The sequence below is a fragment of the Oryctolagus cuniculus genome, chromosome 8 (assembly GCF_964237555.1).
Source record: "Oryctolagus cuniculus chromosome 8, mOryCun1.1, whole genome shotgun sequence".
NCBI classification, from domain to species: domain Eukaryota; kingdom Metazoa; phylum Chordata; class Mammalia; order Lagomorpha; family Leporidae; genus Oryctolagus; species Oryctolagus cuniculus.
The window spans coordinates 10,480,275-10,495,962 of NC_091439.1; positions in this window are offsets into that span (position 1 = coordinate 10,480,275).

Below are 15,688 nucleotides of genomic sequence, written 5' to 3' on the forward strand. Positions count from 1 at the left end.
CAATGGTTTGGTTGCTGGTGTTGGTATGGTGTTCTTGTTGGCAGAGTCCTGAGCTGGCTAGGGTGTATATGATAAGACATGGTGTGCATGTACCTGTCAATATGTAGTTCTTATATCACTTAAATCTACCAGGATTCATTCAATCATGGGGACTCCTCCCAAATGATACAGTCTAATTTTATTCACTTTCCAAAGGCCCTGGCTCTACACATCATAATTGGATTAATTTTGCATCTTATTAATATCATTAACTTTTATGTTTTATAGAGTAAGATAAGAAACGTCTGAGACTTTGTAAAGAAGGGCAAATATTCCATTTAATTACAGGAGATCTGGTTAAAGAGGGCCCTTATCAAACATTCCAGTAAAATATTTATGAGTTGAAACAGCTGATTTCTATTTCTCAAAACATAGAAGAGAAAAAACCCATCATGTTTAGAAAGAAAATATTATGAGAAACTCTAAATTTTATTAAGACTCTGAAGTTAATTTCATTATTTAGGATAACATTTTATAATGTTTTAAGGAGCTTACATAGTAAACTATGCTACTTGGATTAAAAGCCATCCACATATCTATTAAATTTGGTCTTATGCTACTCTTAATGACTGTGCCCCTTCATTATTTCCATTTTTAACCATTGCCCAATGGTTCTTATTTAGAAGCTCTAGAAATGATTGTACCGTGCATATAAGCACGCACTAATGTCTTGTGAAATTTCTCTTTGCCTTTCTTACCTTCTTCTGAGTTAGTGCTACCTGAGTTTAGTTTCCAATTCTGTGTAAAATTAAAGCAAAGTTTTACAAAGCTCTCTGAAATATTTCTTTCAGGAGAAATAAGTTTTCATTGCTTCATTTTAATTTTTGAAACATTTGTACATATTTAGGGGGCACAGTAGCATAATTTGTTACATATGTATAATGTGTGGTAATCAAGTTAGAGTAATAGCATTTTCATCTCTTCAAACATTTAACACTTCTATTTGCTGGGAAACTTCAGATACTTGTTTTCTAGTTATTTTTAACTATATCATAGTTAATTGTAGTCCAGAGTCACCCTATTGTGCTATAGAACACCAGGACTAATTCCTACTGCATGACTGTATTATAGTACCTGTTATTGAAAGTTCTGTGCCCACTTCCTCCCTATCCCTTTTTTTCTTACCTACTTTTTAAAAATTTAATTTAATTTAATTTTGAATTTAATTTAATTTTTTAATTTAAAATTTTTTTAAACTTTTATTTAATAAATATAAATTTTGAAAGTACAGTTTTTGGATTATAGTAGTTTTTCCCCCCATAACCTCCCTCCCACCCACAACCATCCCATCTCCCACTCCTTCTCCCATCCCATTCACATCAATATTCATTTTCAATTATCTTTATATACAGAAGATCAACTTAGTATATACTAAGTAAAGATTTCAACAGTTTACACCCACACAGAAACACGAAGTATAAAGTACTATATGAGTACTAGTTTTACCGTTAATTTGCATAGTATAACACATTAAGGACAGATATCCTACATTGGGAGTAAGTGCACAGTGACTGCTGTTGTTGATTTAACAATTGACACTCTTGTTTATGACGTCAGTAATCACCCAAGGCTCTTGTCATGAGCTGCCAAGGTTATAGAAGCCTCTTGAGTTCACAAACTCCAACCTTATTTAGACAAGGCCATAATCAAAGTGGAAGTTCTCTCCTCCCTTCAGAGAAAGGTACTTCCTTCTTTGATGGTCTGTTCTTTCCGCTGGGATCTCACTCACAGAGATCTTTCATTTAGGTCATTTTTTCCAGAGTGTCTTGGCTTTCATGCCTGAGAAACTTTCATGGGCTTCTTAGCTGGATCCAAATGCCTTAAGGGCTGATTATGAGGACTGAGTGCCATTTCTCCCTACCACTTCTAATCTCTGTAATCTCTGGTGACCACTATTGCACTCATGAGTGTTTTTTTTTTTTTTTTGGTTCTACAAATGTGCAAGAACATGTGATATTTGTCTTTCTATGCCTAGTTTTTTTCACTTACCCTGATGTCGTCAATGCTGAAAATACCAGTATTTCATTTTTTTCACAACTGAATATTACTCCATAGTACATAGATGCCACATCTTTATCAATTTCTCCATCAATGGACACCTTGGTTAATTCCATATCTTGGCTATTGAAAATAGTGCTTAAATAAACATGGCAGTGCAAATACTTCTTTGATATACCAACTTCCTTTTTTTTTTTTTAAATACAACCACCATATCTAGTGGGATTGCTGGATCATATTGTTCTGTTTTTAGTTTTTTTGAGGATTCTCCATTCTGTTTTACATAGTAGATGAGCTAATACACTTTCCCCACCAGTAATGTAGGAACGTTCCTATTCTTCATATCTTCACTAACATATATTATTTTTTGTCTTTTTGATTATAGCCATTCTAACTGGGATGAAGTGATATCACTTTATGGTTAGGTTTGTATTTACTTGATGATTAGTAACATTGAGTGTTTTTTTCATATACTTGTTACCCATTTGTATGTCTTCTTTTGAGAAATGTCTATGAAGATAATATTTCCATCCTAAAAATATATTTTTTGTGATACACTTGTTACTCCATTACAGAATGATTAATTTGCAAATATTTTTATATCTTTACTTTGTTGATTATCTCCTTTTCTGTGCTGAAGCTTCTTAGTTTTATATAATTCCATTTTTCTATGTTTACTTTTATTGCGTGTGCCCTTGGAGTCTTATACAAAAAAGTCTTTGACTACACCAATGTCTTGAAGTGTTTCCTTTATGTTTTCCTGCAGTAACTATGAGGTTTCTTGTCTTACATGTAGATCCTTGCCATATCTTGAGTTGATTTTTGTAATGGTGAGAGGTAGGGCCTCATAGAATGAGTCTGGCAGAGTTCCCTACTTTCCAAATTTTATGGGAATGGTTTGAGGAGAATTGGACCTATTTCTTTAATTTTTTTTTTTTGTAGAATTCAGCTGCAAAGGCTTTAGCTCCTGGTGGGAGAATTTTAATTGCTACTTCAATCTTGTTACTTGCTATTGATATGTTTAGAATTTCTATTTCTCCTTGATTCAACCTTGTTAACATATGTGTGTTCAGGAATTTATTAATTTCTTTTATGTTTTCCAATTTCTTAGCAAATAATTGTTCTAATATAATCCTACGATCCTTCATGTGTCAGTGGTATCAGTTGTAATGTCTCCTTTTCACCTCTAATTTTATGTATTTGGGTTTGGGGCAAATAATTTTTCTTATTTTTAAAATATAAATTGATTCTCTCTACTGAATTACAATGGGCAAATACAAATTAAATAAATTTACATTAATTATATGATTATTTCTGAGAGTAATTTTGTTGCAATTTTTTGCTACTTTATATGAGCTTTATTAGTTTCATTTTGTCATTCTCCTGTGTAGATACAATCAGACTTAGAGTCTAAGCATCTGTGGAGTTGGAACTCTTTGAAAGCACAGGATATTGTATATCTATCACTCAGTAGTCATTTGATAAGCTTTTTGATAAATCTTAATTTATTAAATAGCTCATCTCTTTAACTGCTTTCAGACCCTCTCATATGTTTTCTCTCATTTCTTCCTCTTATTATCTACATGAGGTAGGTAGGGTGAGAATGACTAACTCCATCCTTGAGAATAAAGAAGCCATGGCCCAGGGAGATAGAAAAGCATTGCAGCCCTCCTACCAGCTCCTCTTTCTATTGACCTCCCTCCACATCCATGGCTCTTCAGTGGGGGCAGTTTACTCCTTCTGATCTCGCAGGGAAAGCCATCTGGAGAAATACTGGTGGTCCCAACAGGGTGGTCCTTATTTGGATCAAATGGTAGGAGATCCAGATGCTGCTAAACATCCTGCAATGCACAGGGCAGCCCCACGATGAAGAGTTATCTGGGCTGCATATCAAAAGTGTTGCTGTTGAGAAGCAATGGTCTAACGTGTGCCTGAAGTACCTTCGATGGGTACCAAGCCAGTAAGTTATAGGGGCCTATAGGTTCTTTTCTTTTTTCTGTGGCTGTTGGCATTCTGGATGGTTGGAAATATGGAAACCCAGTGGTAGCTGAGGGTGTATCTCTTTCTGGAGATTGAAAGTCACTTGGAGATAATTAATTTCAATTTCTTCCCTTTAATCACAAAAGAAATACATACTGAATGCCTACATCTTGTGTCAATGACCATCTTTGGCCAGATACCACCAGACACACTTACAGTATGACAAAGTTAAATTTACCGATGATGGTGAAGCAAGGAACACCACTGGGAGCCACAGTAGCAAGAAGGTGTCATAAGGGCTTGTTATAACAACACTTGTGCCAGGTTATTTTTAGTAGGGATCAAGAAGCTGTGGATTAGATGCTCTAAGGAAGTGGGAGGAGGTAAATTTTTTGATTGTGTATCTTAAAATTTTTTATCTTAGGAAGAACAGCGAGGACTAATGCTATAATTGACAAAGAAGCTGAAGTCACTCATGTTTGGCTGCTGTGGTTTGCACAGTGTTTTTAGTCTTGTCTGTGTTCAGACATGTTTATAGAGTGCTCTTATGTTTGTCTTGCTTCATTGCGGTCACAGATAAAGGTCACACATGGTGTTGTGTGAAATTGTTTATGTTCATAAAAAGAACACCACGGTCCAGCACTTAGAGCCAGTTCAGCTTCCAGCTGACAGCTGTCAGGGACTACTTCTTTATTTCTTACTTCTAGCACACGGGAAATCACAAAGGAATGCAACAAACAAACAAGTAAGTCAGATATACCTTGTAATCAACACCACCTTGAGAACAGTAAATTAAGATTTTTGTTGGAAGCCTTTTCAGCATTTTTCCCAGGCATTTACCTACCATTAAAATAATAGTAACATTTATCAAACAGTGTTTGGTACCCTGCCTTTTCACTTAGCAAGATATCAAGAACATTTTTTATGTCAACAGGTTATTTTCCTGTAATATAATTGCTTTTTATTGATTGCCAAACATTCCATGAGATAAATGGTCTATGATTTACTTAATCAATTCCATATTATCAAACACTTCCATTGTTTGAAATTTTACTATTATATATAATGCTGGGATTGATATCCTTGTATAGTATCAGATAATTTGCTTGGAATAAATCCATAGGTATAATTGCTAGGTCAAAGAATAGGCATATTTTTCAAGGACTGAGTTGTTGAGATAATCATGTTTTAGAATAATAGCCTCTATCTGCTGGTTAGGAGAAAATTTTAAGAAATTGGGTTAAAGCTTTTTTTATAGAGCTCTTCTTTACAATGTTATTTCCATAACATTCTGAGTCAAGAAAAAGACCATGAACAATAAAGACAAAAAGCTATATAATTAGAGAAAATATCATTTCTAGACTTGAGGAAGTTTAATTTCACCACATGGGATCTATCAGAAATTTGTAGTCTCTTGTAGGAAAATCGAACTACAAATCAGAGTGGAAAATCCTGTGATATCTTTCCTTCCTACCATGGAATGTCAAGTGAACCACTTTTCTCTCTGTGAGATTAGAAGAGACAGTATTTTTGATTCAAAGCAGAGAGGAGTGGAGAATTGACTCTTGAGAAATCAGAATATTTACAGGATGAGGTTGGCTGAAGAGAAGAAACCAAATGGAGAGTGGAGCTTTTATTGTTCTTTCCTAATTTCTGTATGTTTCATTTCTTTTTCTTGGCTCCAGGTATTAGAGAGTAACCTGAAGAATAAAAATGAGTAACAAAAGAGATTAAAGAGCAATTGGCTCCTGATTTAATGGGGCTGAATTAACAGTGTTGATGCATTTTTCTCCTTATGCTTAACTTACCAAAAATTTAAGCATGAATGGGCAAATAAAGTAATTCATGAAAACTTTTTTTGCACCAGCTAGGAAAACTTTTTTTTTTGCTTTAATCTGCTTATATCACATAAACAAATCAGTAAGTTTTCTGATGTTCAACCATTCTCTCATTCTTGAACTAAACCCTAGTTGGTTGTGAGGAAAATGATTCCATTTGGCTGACTAATGTTTTTGGCATCAGTATTTGTGAATAAACTTGGGCTAGAACTATCATTTTTCACTTTTGAGTCGACTAGCCTTCTAGAAGGATTGGAAAGCTTTCTTTTATTTTCAATTTTCTGAAATAGATTTTACAAAACAGAGATATCTGTTTCTTATAGCTTTGTTTTAACTTGCTTTAAAATCATTTCTTACTTCACCCTTAACTCCCACCAATTGGAGAACTGATAAGTCAACTTCTTTAATTGTCCAGGTCTTCCATTTCTTCTCTAGATATCTTTTTATGGAATATTCCCCCATTTCACTTTGGTTTTACAAAATTATTTAGAATATAATTTATATTTTAGTATTGTTTTACAAGTTTTTATAAGTTTTAGGATTTTCCTCTGTTTCCACAGTTATGCCCTCTCTCTTTTATTTCCTGAAATGTTTATTTGTGTATATTCACATAATTTTTCTTATTAGTCTTGCTAAAGATTTGTATATGTTACTAGATTTTTCAAAGACCAATTTTTCACCACTGCAGGATCCAAGATGGTGAGATAGGGAAAAGACATACTGATTTTGATCATGGGAAGATGCTAGAAGAACAGAGGAGGAACTGTGTTCCCCGGAGCCAGTTGGAGAAGTTTTCAGTGAAAAACATATAGAAAGAAGAGAGACTCCACAGAGCAGCAAACACTGTGTGATCATGCGGCAGCTAGTGGGACACCACCAGCAACTCCCACAGTTGGTGGCTGATGGGGACACTATCGTCTCAGAGCACAGTGAGCCAGCAGCCAGTGAGCCATTGGCAACCTTGTGGGAGGCAGAGTCCCATGGTCACCACTGACTTCACTGGCTAGGGCAGTGCACCCATTTAACTCTGTTTAAGGGAGAGTGTATTGCTTCACCCCACTGAAGTGCCTGGTAACCAGCACCATTGTCCCAGAACAGGGGGCGTGGAGGCTGTGAGCTGTGTGCCTCTGGTGGATTTTTCAGAGGGAGAAATCTGTGATCCCCACTGACTTCAAGTCCAGCCTGGAGAGTTGATGAGGGGGCATGGTGCCCAGAGAGCACCGGGAAGGAGGGGCATGTTGTTTCCTTCCTCTCTCCCAACCCTGACACCTGACTCAGCCTGCAGACACAGCACTGGCATCCTCTGCCGAGCAGGTGGCTGGCTCCAGGGATGGGGCAGCTCTTTCCTGGGAAGATGAGGCTCTGCGGGCAGAAAGTGGGCCCCCTTCATTTTACATGGGAGTCTCACTCCCTTTGACTGAATTCTGTGACTGTGTGATAGACTTGGAAACTGAGATGGTCACAGGGCATGGGTGGGTCTCTGGTTAGTCACTGGAATTGTTCCATGTATCTTTTCTGACCACTATAGAATAAAGCTGAAAATTAATAACATAAGAAACTCTAGAAAATATACAAACACATGGAGACTGAACAACAAGTTACTGAATGAACACTGGGTCATAGAAGAAATCAAAAGGGAAATAAAAAAAATCCTAGAAATGAATGACACCAAAACATATCAAACTTGCAGGATACGGGCCGGCGCCGAGGCTCACTTGGCTAATCCTCCACCTGCGGTGCCGGCACCCCGGGTTCTAGTCCTGGTTGGGGCACCAGATTCTGTTCCGGTTGCTTCACTTCTAGTTGAGCTCTCTGCTGTGGTCCAGGAGGGCAGTGGAGGATGGCCCAAGTCCTTGGGCCCTGCACCTGCATGGGAGACCAGGAGGAGGCACCTGGCTTCTGGCTTTGGATCGGTGCAGCGTGCTGGCCGCAGCAGCCATTTTGGGGGGTGAACCAACGGAAAAAGGAAGACCTTTCCCTCTGTCTCTCTCTCTCTCTCTCTCTCTCTCTCTCTCACTGTCTAACTCTGCCTGTCAAAAAATAAAAATAAAAAAAGGATACAACAAAAGCAGTGTTAAGAGGGAAGTTTATAGCAATTAATACCTACATCAAGAAATTGGGAAGGCATCAAATAAATGATCTAATCATGCATCTCAAGTACCTAGAAAAAGAACAGATAAAGCCCCAAATCAGTAGGGGGAAAGAAATAATCAAAATTATAGAAGAAATCAAAATTGAAATGAAAAGATGATACATAAGTTCAGTGAAATGAAGAGCTGTTTTCTGGAAAAAATCAGCAAAGTTGATAAATGATTGCCCAAGCAACTAAAAAAACAGAAATGAGGAACGTTATAACAATGGATACCACAGCTATAATCAAAACAGCCTGGCACTGGCACAAAAATGAACAGGTGGACCAATGGGACAGATTAGAAATCCCAGAACTTAATTCACACATCTACAGTGAACTAATCTGACAAATGAGCTAAAGTCACTCCCTGCAACAAAAGGCAATCTCTCTAATAAATGGTGTTGGGAAAATTGGATCTCTGCATGTAGACATATGAAATAAGACCCCTACCTTGAGCTCTCTACAAAAATCAACTCAGAATGGATCAAGGATCTAAATCTAAGAGCTGATACCATCAAATTATCAGAGGAAAACATAGGAAAAACACTGCTATGTGGGCTCGTCCTTTGAGGCCCATGCACTGTGGGATGGTGGAGTGACGGTGTTCTTCAGCAAGAAGCACCAGACACAAGTTTCAGTGAACATGTCTGTTTTTTTTTTTTTAACAATCAAGCACACCTTTCAAAGGGCAGGCAGAAGAGGCATAGCTAATTCAGGGCAACACTAATTCTATAGGACAAAGCCGATACTGGCGCTGCTATGTTCCTCCAATTAGCTTGAAGGTCATGTAGGCTAGTAGCTTTCCTGATGGGTCTAGGCCACACCTGGGAGCAGTTTACCTGATTGGCAGGCGTGGCTCCTGCTGCCTGCCAGCAGTCAGGTTAACCCCCTGAGTGGGCAATCTCCCAGCCAGGTACAGGATCACCCATATTGCAAGCCATTGGGCCATTGGCATAGGCAAAAGCTTCTTGGATAAGACCCCAGAAGCATAGGCAATTAAAGCAAAAATAGACAAATGGGATTACATCAAGCTAGGAAGCTTCTTCACAGCAAAGGAAACAACAAAAATGGAGGTAACTGACAGAATGGGAGAAAATATCTGACTATTCATCTGATAAAAAATTAATATGTAAATTATATAAGTAGCTCTAGAAACTCAACAATAACAGAACAACTAATTAAGTGAAGAAGTGGCCAAGGACATGAACAGGCATTTTTCAAAGGATGAAATACAAATGGCCAACAGGCACATGAAAAAATGCTCAGTATCACTAGCCATCAGGGAAATGCAAATACAAGCCACAATTTCATCCCACTTAGAATGGATCTTATTCAAAAATAAAAAAAAAATCACAAATGCAAGCAATGATATAGAAAAAAAGGTACCCTAATACACTGTTGGTTGGAATGTAGACTGGTACAACTGTTATGGAGGACAGTATGGAGATTTCTCAAAAATGTGAAAAGTAATGTACCATATAACCCAGCCATCACATTCCCGGGAGTGCACCCAAAGGAAATGAAATCATCATATGAAAGAGTGATCTGTACTCCCGTAATTATATCAGCTCATTCACAATAGCTAAGATATGGAATCAACCCAGATGTCCATCAACTGATGACTGAATTAAGAAAATGTGATATATATATGTGTGTGTGTGTGTGAGATATCACATATATATGATATATATAAATGTGATATATATATATATATGATGGAATACTATGGAACCATAAAAAGATGAAATCCTGCTTTTTACAACAAAATGGTTACAGCTGTAGACCATTATGCTGAGTGAAATATGCCTATCCAGAATAGTCAAATATCATATTTTTTTGATTTGTAGTTAATATATAGAATATAAAAAAGTATATGAGTGAAACTGACATCTTGAGATTTGATTATTGTTTATAGTCTTTGTACTCCTGCACATCAGTGGTCTTTCTATGTTCTACTTGTTGAATTCTTTATTTGGTGGAGGATTAAGCCTGTGACTATAAACTAAATTGAAAGTATGTTATTGTAAACATTAAAAGCAAAAAAAAAGAAGGAATGAGGGTGGGAGAGAGAGTGGGAAGGATCATGGATTAAAATGGTATATATGAAATATATGAAATCTGTTCTCTTTATATAAATATAAAAATTCAAAAATAAAAAGGCCAAAAAGAGACCAGTTTTTCATGTTCCTAATTCTTTGCTTCTTTTTTCTTATTTATTAATTTTTTTATTTCTTCTGTATTCCATAGATTCACTTTTATTTTATTTTTAGGTAATTGGGTTCAATCCATTTATTTTTAATTTTTCTTTATTTAAAGATTCACACAAGTGCCCTTTAAGCTGCTTCCTGTAGCTTTTATTTCCCCTAATTTCATAAAAGTCTCGTCTTAAATAGTTTCTACCATGATTCCTTTTTCTCCTGAGTAATTTAAGGTTTAAGTTTTAGATTTCCTGATGAGAGTTTTAAGATATATTTTTATTTGATTTATTATTTAATTAGATTATGGTGAGTGAATATGGCCTGTATGATTCTGAATCTTTGAAATCTTTGAAAGATGCCCTTGTGACCTAGAAGGTGGTCAATTATTTAAATTTTTCTATTAATTCATGCCTGCTAGTTTTCTGGTTTAGATTTTTCAAGCCATTGCTAATTTTTCTCTTCTTCATTTATTATTTTGCAGATTTGTCAGTCTCAACTATGATTGCAAACTTGTGAATATCTTTTGTCTATCTTAATGACAATATTTTTAAAATATTTTTATTTGATTGGGCGGGAAGGGGAAGAGAGGAGGAGAGGGAAGGGAAAGGAAGATATATATATATATAGAGAGAGAGAGAGAGAGAGAGAGGAGAGAGAGAGACACACACAGAGAGAGAGAGAGAGAGAGAGAGAGAGAGAGATCCCATCTATTAGTTTGCTTCCCAAATGGCTGCAGTAGGTGGGACTGGACCAGGCTGAAGCTGGGAGCTAGATTTCATGTGACTGCCAGGGAACTATCACCTGCTGCCCACCAGAGTATACTTCAGCAGAAATCTGTAAGTGGGAGTTGAGCCAGGCCTTGAACACAGGCACTCCACTATGGGATGCAAGTTCCCCAACTGACATCTTAATTGCTAAGCTAAATTCTGCCCCCCATTAGGGTTAGTCTGTGGATATGTGAATGTGCTTGCAAAGCTATGTTTCTGGTACCCTGAAGTTCCTTATTGTTATAATTGTTATGATTTGTAATATTATTATTAATATTATATTACATAATATTAATATATTAATTAATGCAATGTTAATTAATGTAATATTATATAATTAATTAATGTAATATTAATATAATATTATGTACTATTATATTACATCCATTTATTTTCCAATAAAGTGTTCTTCCTTTTTATCTGTTTTGTCTGATGTAAATAATATTCATCATTACAGATGATCATCAACTTATGGTAGGGTATGACTTGATAAACTCATTGTAAAGTTTAAAACATTCTAAGTAAAAAATGTGTTTAATACACCTATCCTACTGAACATAATAGTTTAGCAACACACTGCACTGTAGAGAGTCAGGGTTTTTTAATCTTTTAAGACATTCATTTTATTTGTTAGTGAAGCATTAACTTTTTTACTGTTATGTAAATTTAAAAGATGTTATCTTAAAAACTAAAAAAAAAATGGAGAAGGTGGGGGAATGGAAGGGAGAGTTGAAGGGAATATCATTATATTCCTAGAATTGAACTATGAACTATATTGAATCTGCTGAAAATTACTTAACAATTAAAAACACTTAAAAAGAACAAACAAATTTATTTTATTTAAAAGGCAAAGAGGCATCAGCAGAGGGAGAGACAGAGCAATTGAGAGACAGAGGGAGAATGAGAGATAATCTTCTACCTGCTGGTTTATTTCCCAAATGGCTGCCACGGCCATGGTTGGGCCAGGTGGAAGCCAGGAGCCTGGCACTCCATCAGGTCTCCCACAAGGGTTGCAGGGGTCCAAGGACTTGGGCCATTTTTTGCTGCTTTCTCAGGCACATTAGCACAGAGCTGGATCAGAAGTGGAGTAGCCGAGACTTGAACCCATGCTCATAGATAATCACCGCGTCACAGGTGTTCCACCACACCACAATGTCAGCCTGAGTATCTGCGTATTACCTTTGGTAACACAAATCTGACTATGCTCACTGCATCATGAGAGAATATTCTACCAAATGTTGCTACTCTGGAAAAAGATCAAAATGCAAAATTGTGTGAATTTGTGGATTTCTCATGATTTTGTCATCTTAATGATGAAAAATTTTTAAATTTATTTTTCTGCTGAATGTGTATCATTATTATACCAGCACAAAGTAAAAAAATATATATATATTAAGTCAAAGTATCCTAAATCAGGGACTCTGTATTCCTTTCGGTGTGATTTGTCTTAGGTGTGTCTCTGTTAAGCAGTATATAGCTGAGGATTCTATCTATCAATCATCTATCTATCAGCATACCTACCTATGTACCTATAATCTATCCAAGTCTACTTAGTCTATCTATGTGTATCCATCTAAAAAGATTCTCTCTCTCTCTCTCTCTGTCTCGTCTCTCTCTCTCTCTCTCACACACACACACACAAATGTATTCATATAAACCAATTCAAAGGTCCACATACTTCAATAGATATGTGTAATCAGTTTCATTCATTGTGATCAGAGATAAGTTTAGCTCTATTTTATCATTTGACTTTGTGTTTCCTTCATCTTCGTTTTCATTTGTCCCGGTGTTTTCCTTCTCTTCTTTCTTTTGAGTTGATAATATCTTCTGTGTTTCTTTTCTGTTCGCATGCTGGTAAGGCAGTTAAAGATTGCACTTTTCTTTTTTCAATGCTTACATTTCAATTTGTTATATGTCCCTACCTATATATTTAATTTTCCAACAAAGTTAATTTTCTTTAGTATTTCTAGTCTACTGAAAACATATGCTAGCACCCTTTGACTATTCGTTGAAATAAACTCCCATTTTGTAGCTGTTGAAAGTTTAAGTTTCATTATGTAGCAACAAATGCTTATTATCATTCTCTTTATAGCTAATACTTGATTAAATTTAGCAAAATTTTAGTTTTTTTAACTTTTATTTAATGAATATAAATTTCCAAAGTACAGCTTATGGATTACAATGGCTCCCCCCCCCCATAACTTCCCTCCCACCCGCAACCCTCCCCTTTCCCTCTCCCTCCCCCCTTCCATTCACATCAAGATTCATTTTCGTTTCTCTTTATATACAGAAGATCAGTTTAGCATATATTAAGTAAAGATTTCAACAGTTTGCACCCACATAGAAACACAAAGTGAAAAATACTGTTTGAGTACTAGTTATAGCATTAAATCACAATGTACAGCACATTAAGGACAGAGATCCTACATGAGGAGTAAGTGCACAGTGACTCCTATTGTTGACTTAACAAATTGACACTCTTGTTTATGGCATCAGTAATCACCCTAGGCTCTTGTCATGAGTCGCCAAGGCTATGGAAGCCTTTTGAGTTCACCAACTCTGATCATATGTAGACAAGGTCGTAGTCAAAGTGGAAGTTCTCTCCTCCCTTCAGAGAAAGGTACCTCCTTCTTTGATGACCTGTTCTTTTCACTGGGATCTCACTCATGGAGATCTTTCATGTAGGTTTTTTTTTTTTTTTTTTTTTTGCCAGAGTGTCTTGGCTTTCCATGCCTGAAATACTTTCATGGGCTTTTCAGCCGGATCTGCATGCCTTAAGGGCTGATTCTGAGGCCAGAGTGCTGTTTAGGACATCTGCCATAGTTTTTTTAAAGTATTTATTTACAAGGCAGAGTTATAGTTAGAGAGGAAGACAGAGAGAGAGAGAGAGAGAGAGAGAGAGAGAGAGAGAGAGAGAGATGTTTGATTGCTGGTTCACTTCCCAAATGTCAACAATGCCCAGGACTGGGCCAGGCTGAAGCCAGGAGCCAGGAGCTCCATCTGGGTTTCCAATGTGAGTGGCAGAAGGCTCCAAGCACTTGAGCCATCTTCCACTGCTTTCCCAGGTACATTAGTAGGAAGCTGGCTTGGAAATGGAGCAACCAGGGCATGAACCAGCACCCATATGGAATGCAGCTATTGCAGGCTGTGGCTTAACCTACTGTACCATAATGCCAGCCTCCTGAAATGTTAGGTTTTAAAAAGTGTTTATTTATTTGAAAGGCAGAGCAACAGAGAAGGAGGGAGAAACAGAGATAAAGAGATCTTCCATCCACTGGGTCAATCCCTAGATGGCCTCCAGGAGCCTGCAACTTTATCTGAGTTTCCCATATGAGTGGTAGAGGCTCAAGCACTTTGGCCACCTTCTGCTGCTTTCCCAGGGGCATTAGCAGGGAGCTGGATCAGAAGTGGAGTCGCTGGGATTCGAACCAGGCCCATGTGGGATTCCAGCATTGCAGGCAGTGGCTTTACCAGCTATGCCACAATGCTGGCCCCTTAAATCAGTTGTTTTTTCTCATCATTGCTTCTTGTCATCTTCTCTACCTTCTTACGTTTTTTACCTTTTTATTCTTAAGTACATTCTTCAAAATCTATTTTTTGTGGACTGTGAACTCTGTAATTTGTATGAGTCATATATTCTTATATATCTGAAAGTGTCTTTATTTTGCTTCCTCTTTGAATATCATTTAGCTGAGTGTAACATATTTGCCCACCGCTGGGCTCATGTGGCATTTAGAAGTCATTGCTCTCTTGTCCTCTGGCATGTATTGCTTGTATGACGTGTGCATCCCTTTGCCTGCCCCATTGGAGAAGGCGTGTTTTTTTACTACAGGATGGTCTCTATCGTGGATGCTCTACAGTTTTCTGATACTGGGCTGATGTGGGAACAGTTTTATCCTTGCAGACTGTGGGGAGCAACTGTGAGCAACTCGGACTAGACTAAGTTACTGGAATTAAGACTTATTCTATGCATCTGCTTTCCCACAATATGGCGCTGAGAAGGGAAACAGCTTCTACACAGCTGCCTCCAGTTCAACCAATAAACTGTGGGACCTGCTCCTGATTGGAGGAGAGCAGCGTACTCGGCGTGTGGGCAGCCGAGTTAGGATTGGTGGAAGAGGACTATAAAGGAGGAGCGAGACGGCATGCACTAGGAACATCTATGGGGAACATCTAGCTGAAGGAACACCCGTGCAGCCCCCGAGAAAGCCGGCCGGCGGTGTGCCGCTCCCCTGCGGAAGTGGGGAATGTGGCCAGGGGGAACTGCCCTTCCACGGAGGTGGAAGGGATAGTAGCCAACCCGGGAAGAACCAGCAGCAAACCCGGGGAGGGCCGAGCAGACGAAAGAACAGCGCAGGGTCCTGTGTCGTTCCTCCGCGAAGATGGGGAGCGACATAATGGTGCCGTGACTCGGATATGAAGCCTAGGCAGGATTTAGTGTCGTTCCCCCATGAAGACGGGGAGCGACATAATGGTGCCGTGACTTGGATAGGAAACCTAGGACGGATAGAAAACCTAGGAGAGAAGAAACGGGAAGAAGTGGGAAATTACCGGAGAGAGAGACTAGCAAAGAGCCTAGGTGCCGGAAGAAGCTATTGAAAGCCTAGGCATAGACTCGGATATGGACTGTGGGAAAGAAGTTAGGATTTAAAGTGAAAGCAAGAAGAAACTTAGATTCAGATACGGACTGCAGGTTGAAAGTGAAAGTGAAACCTATGAGAAACTTAGACTTGGATA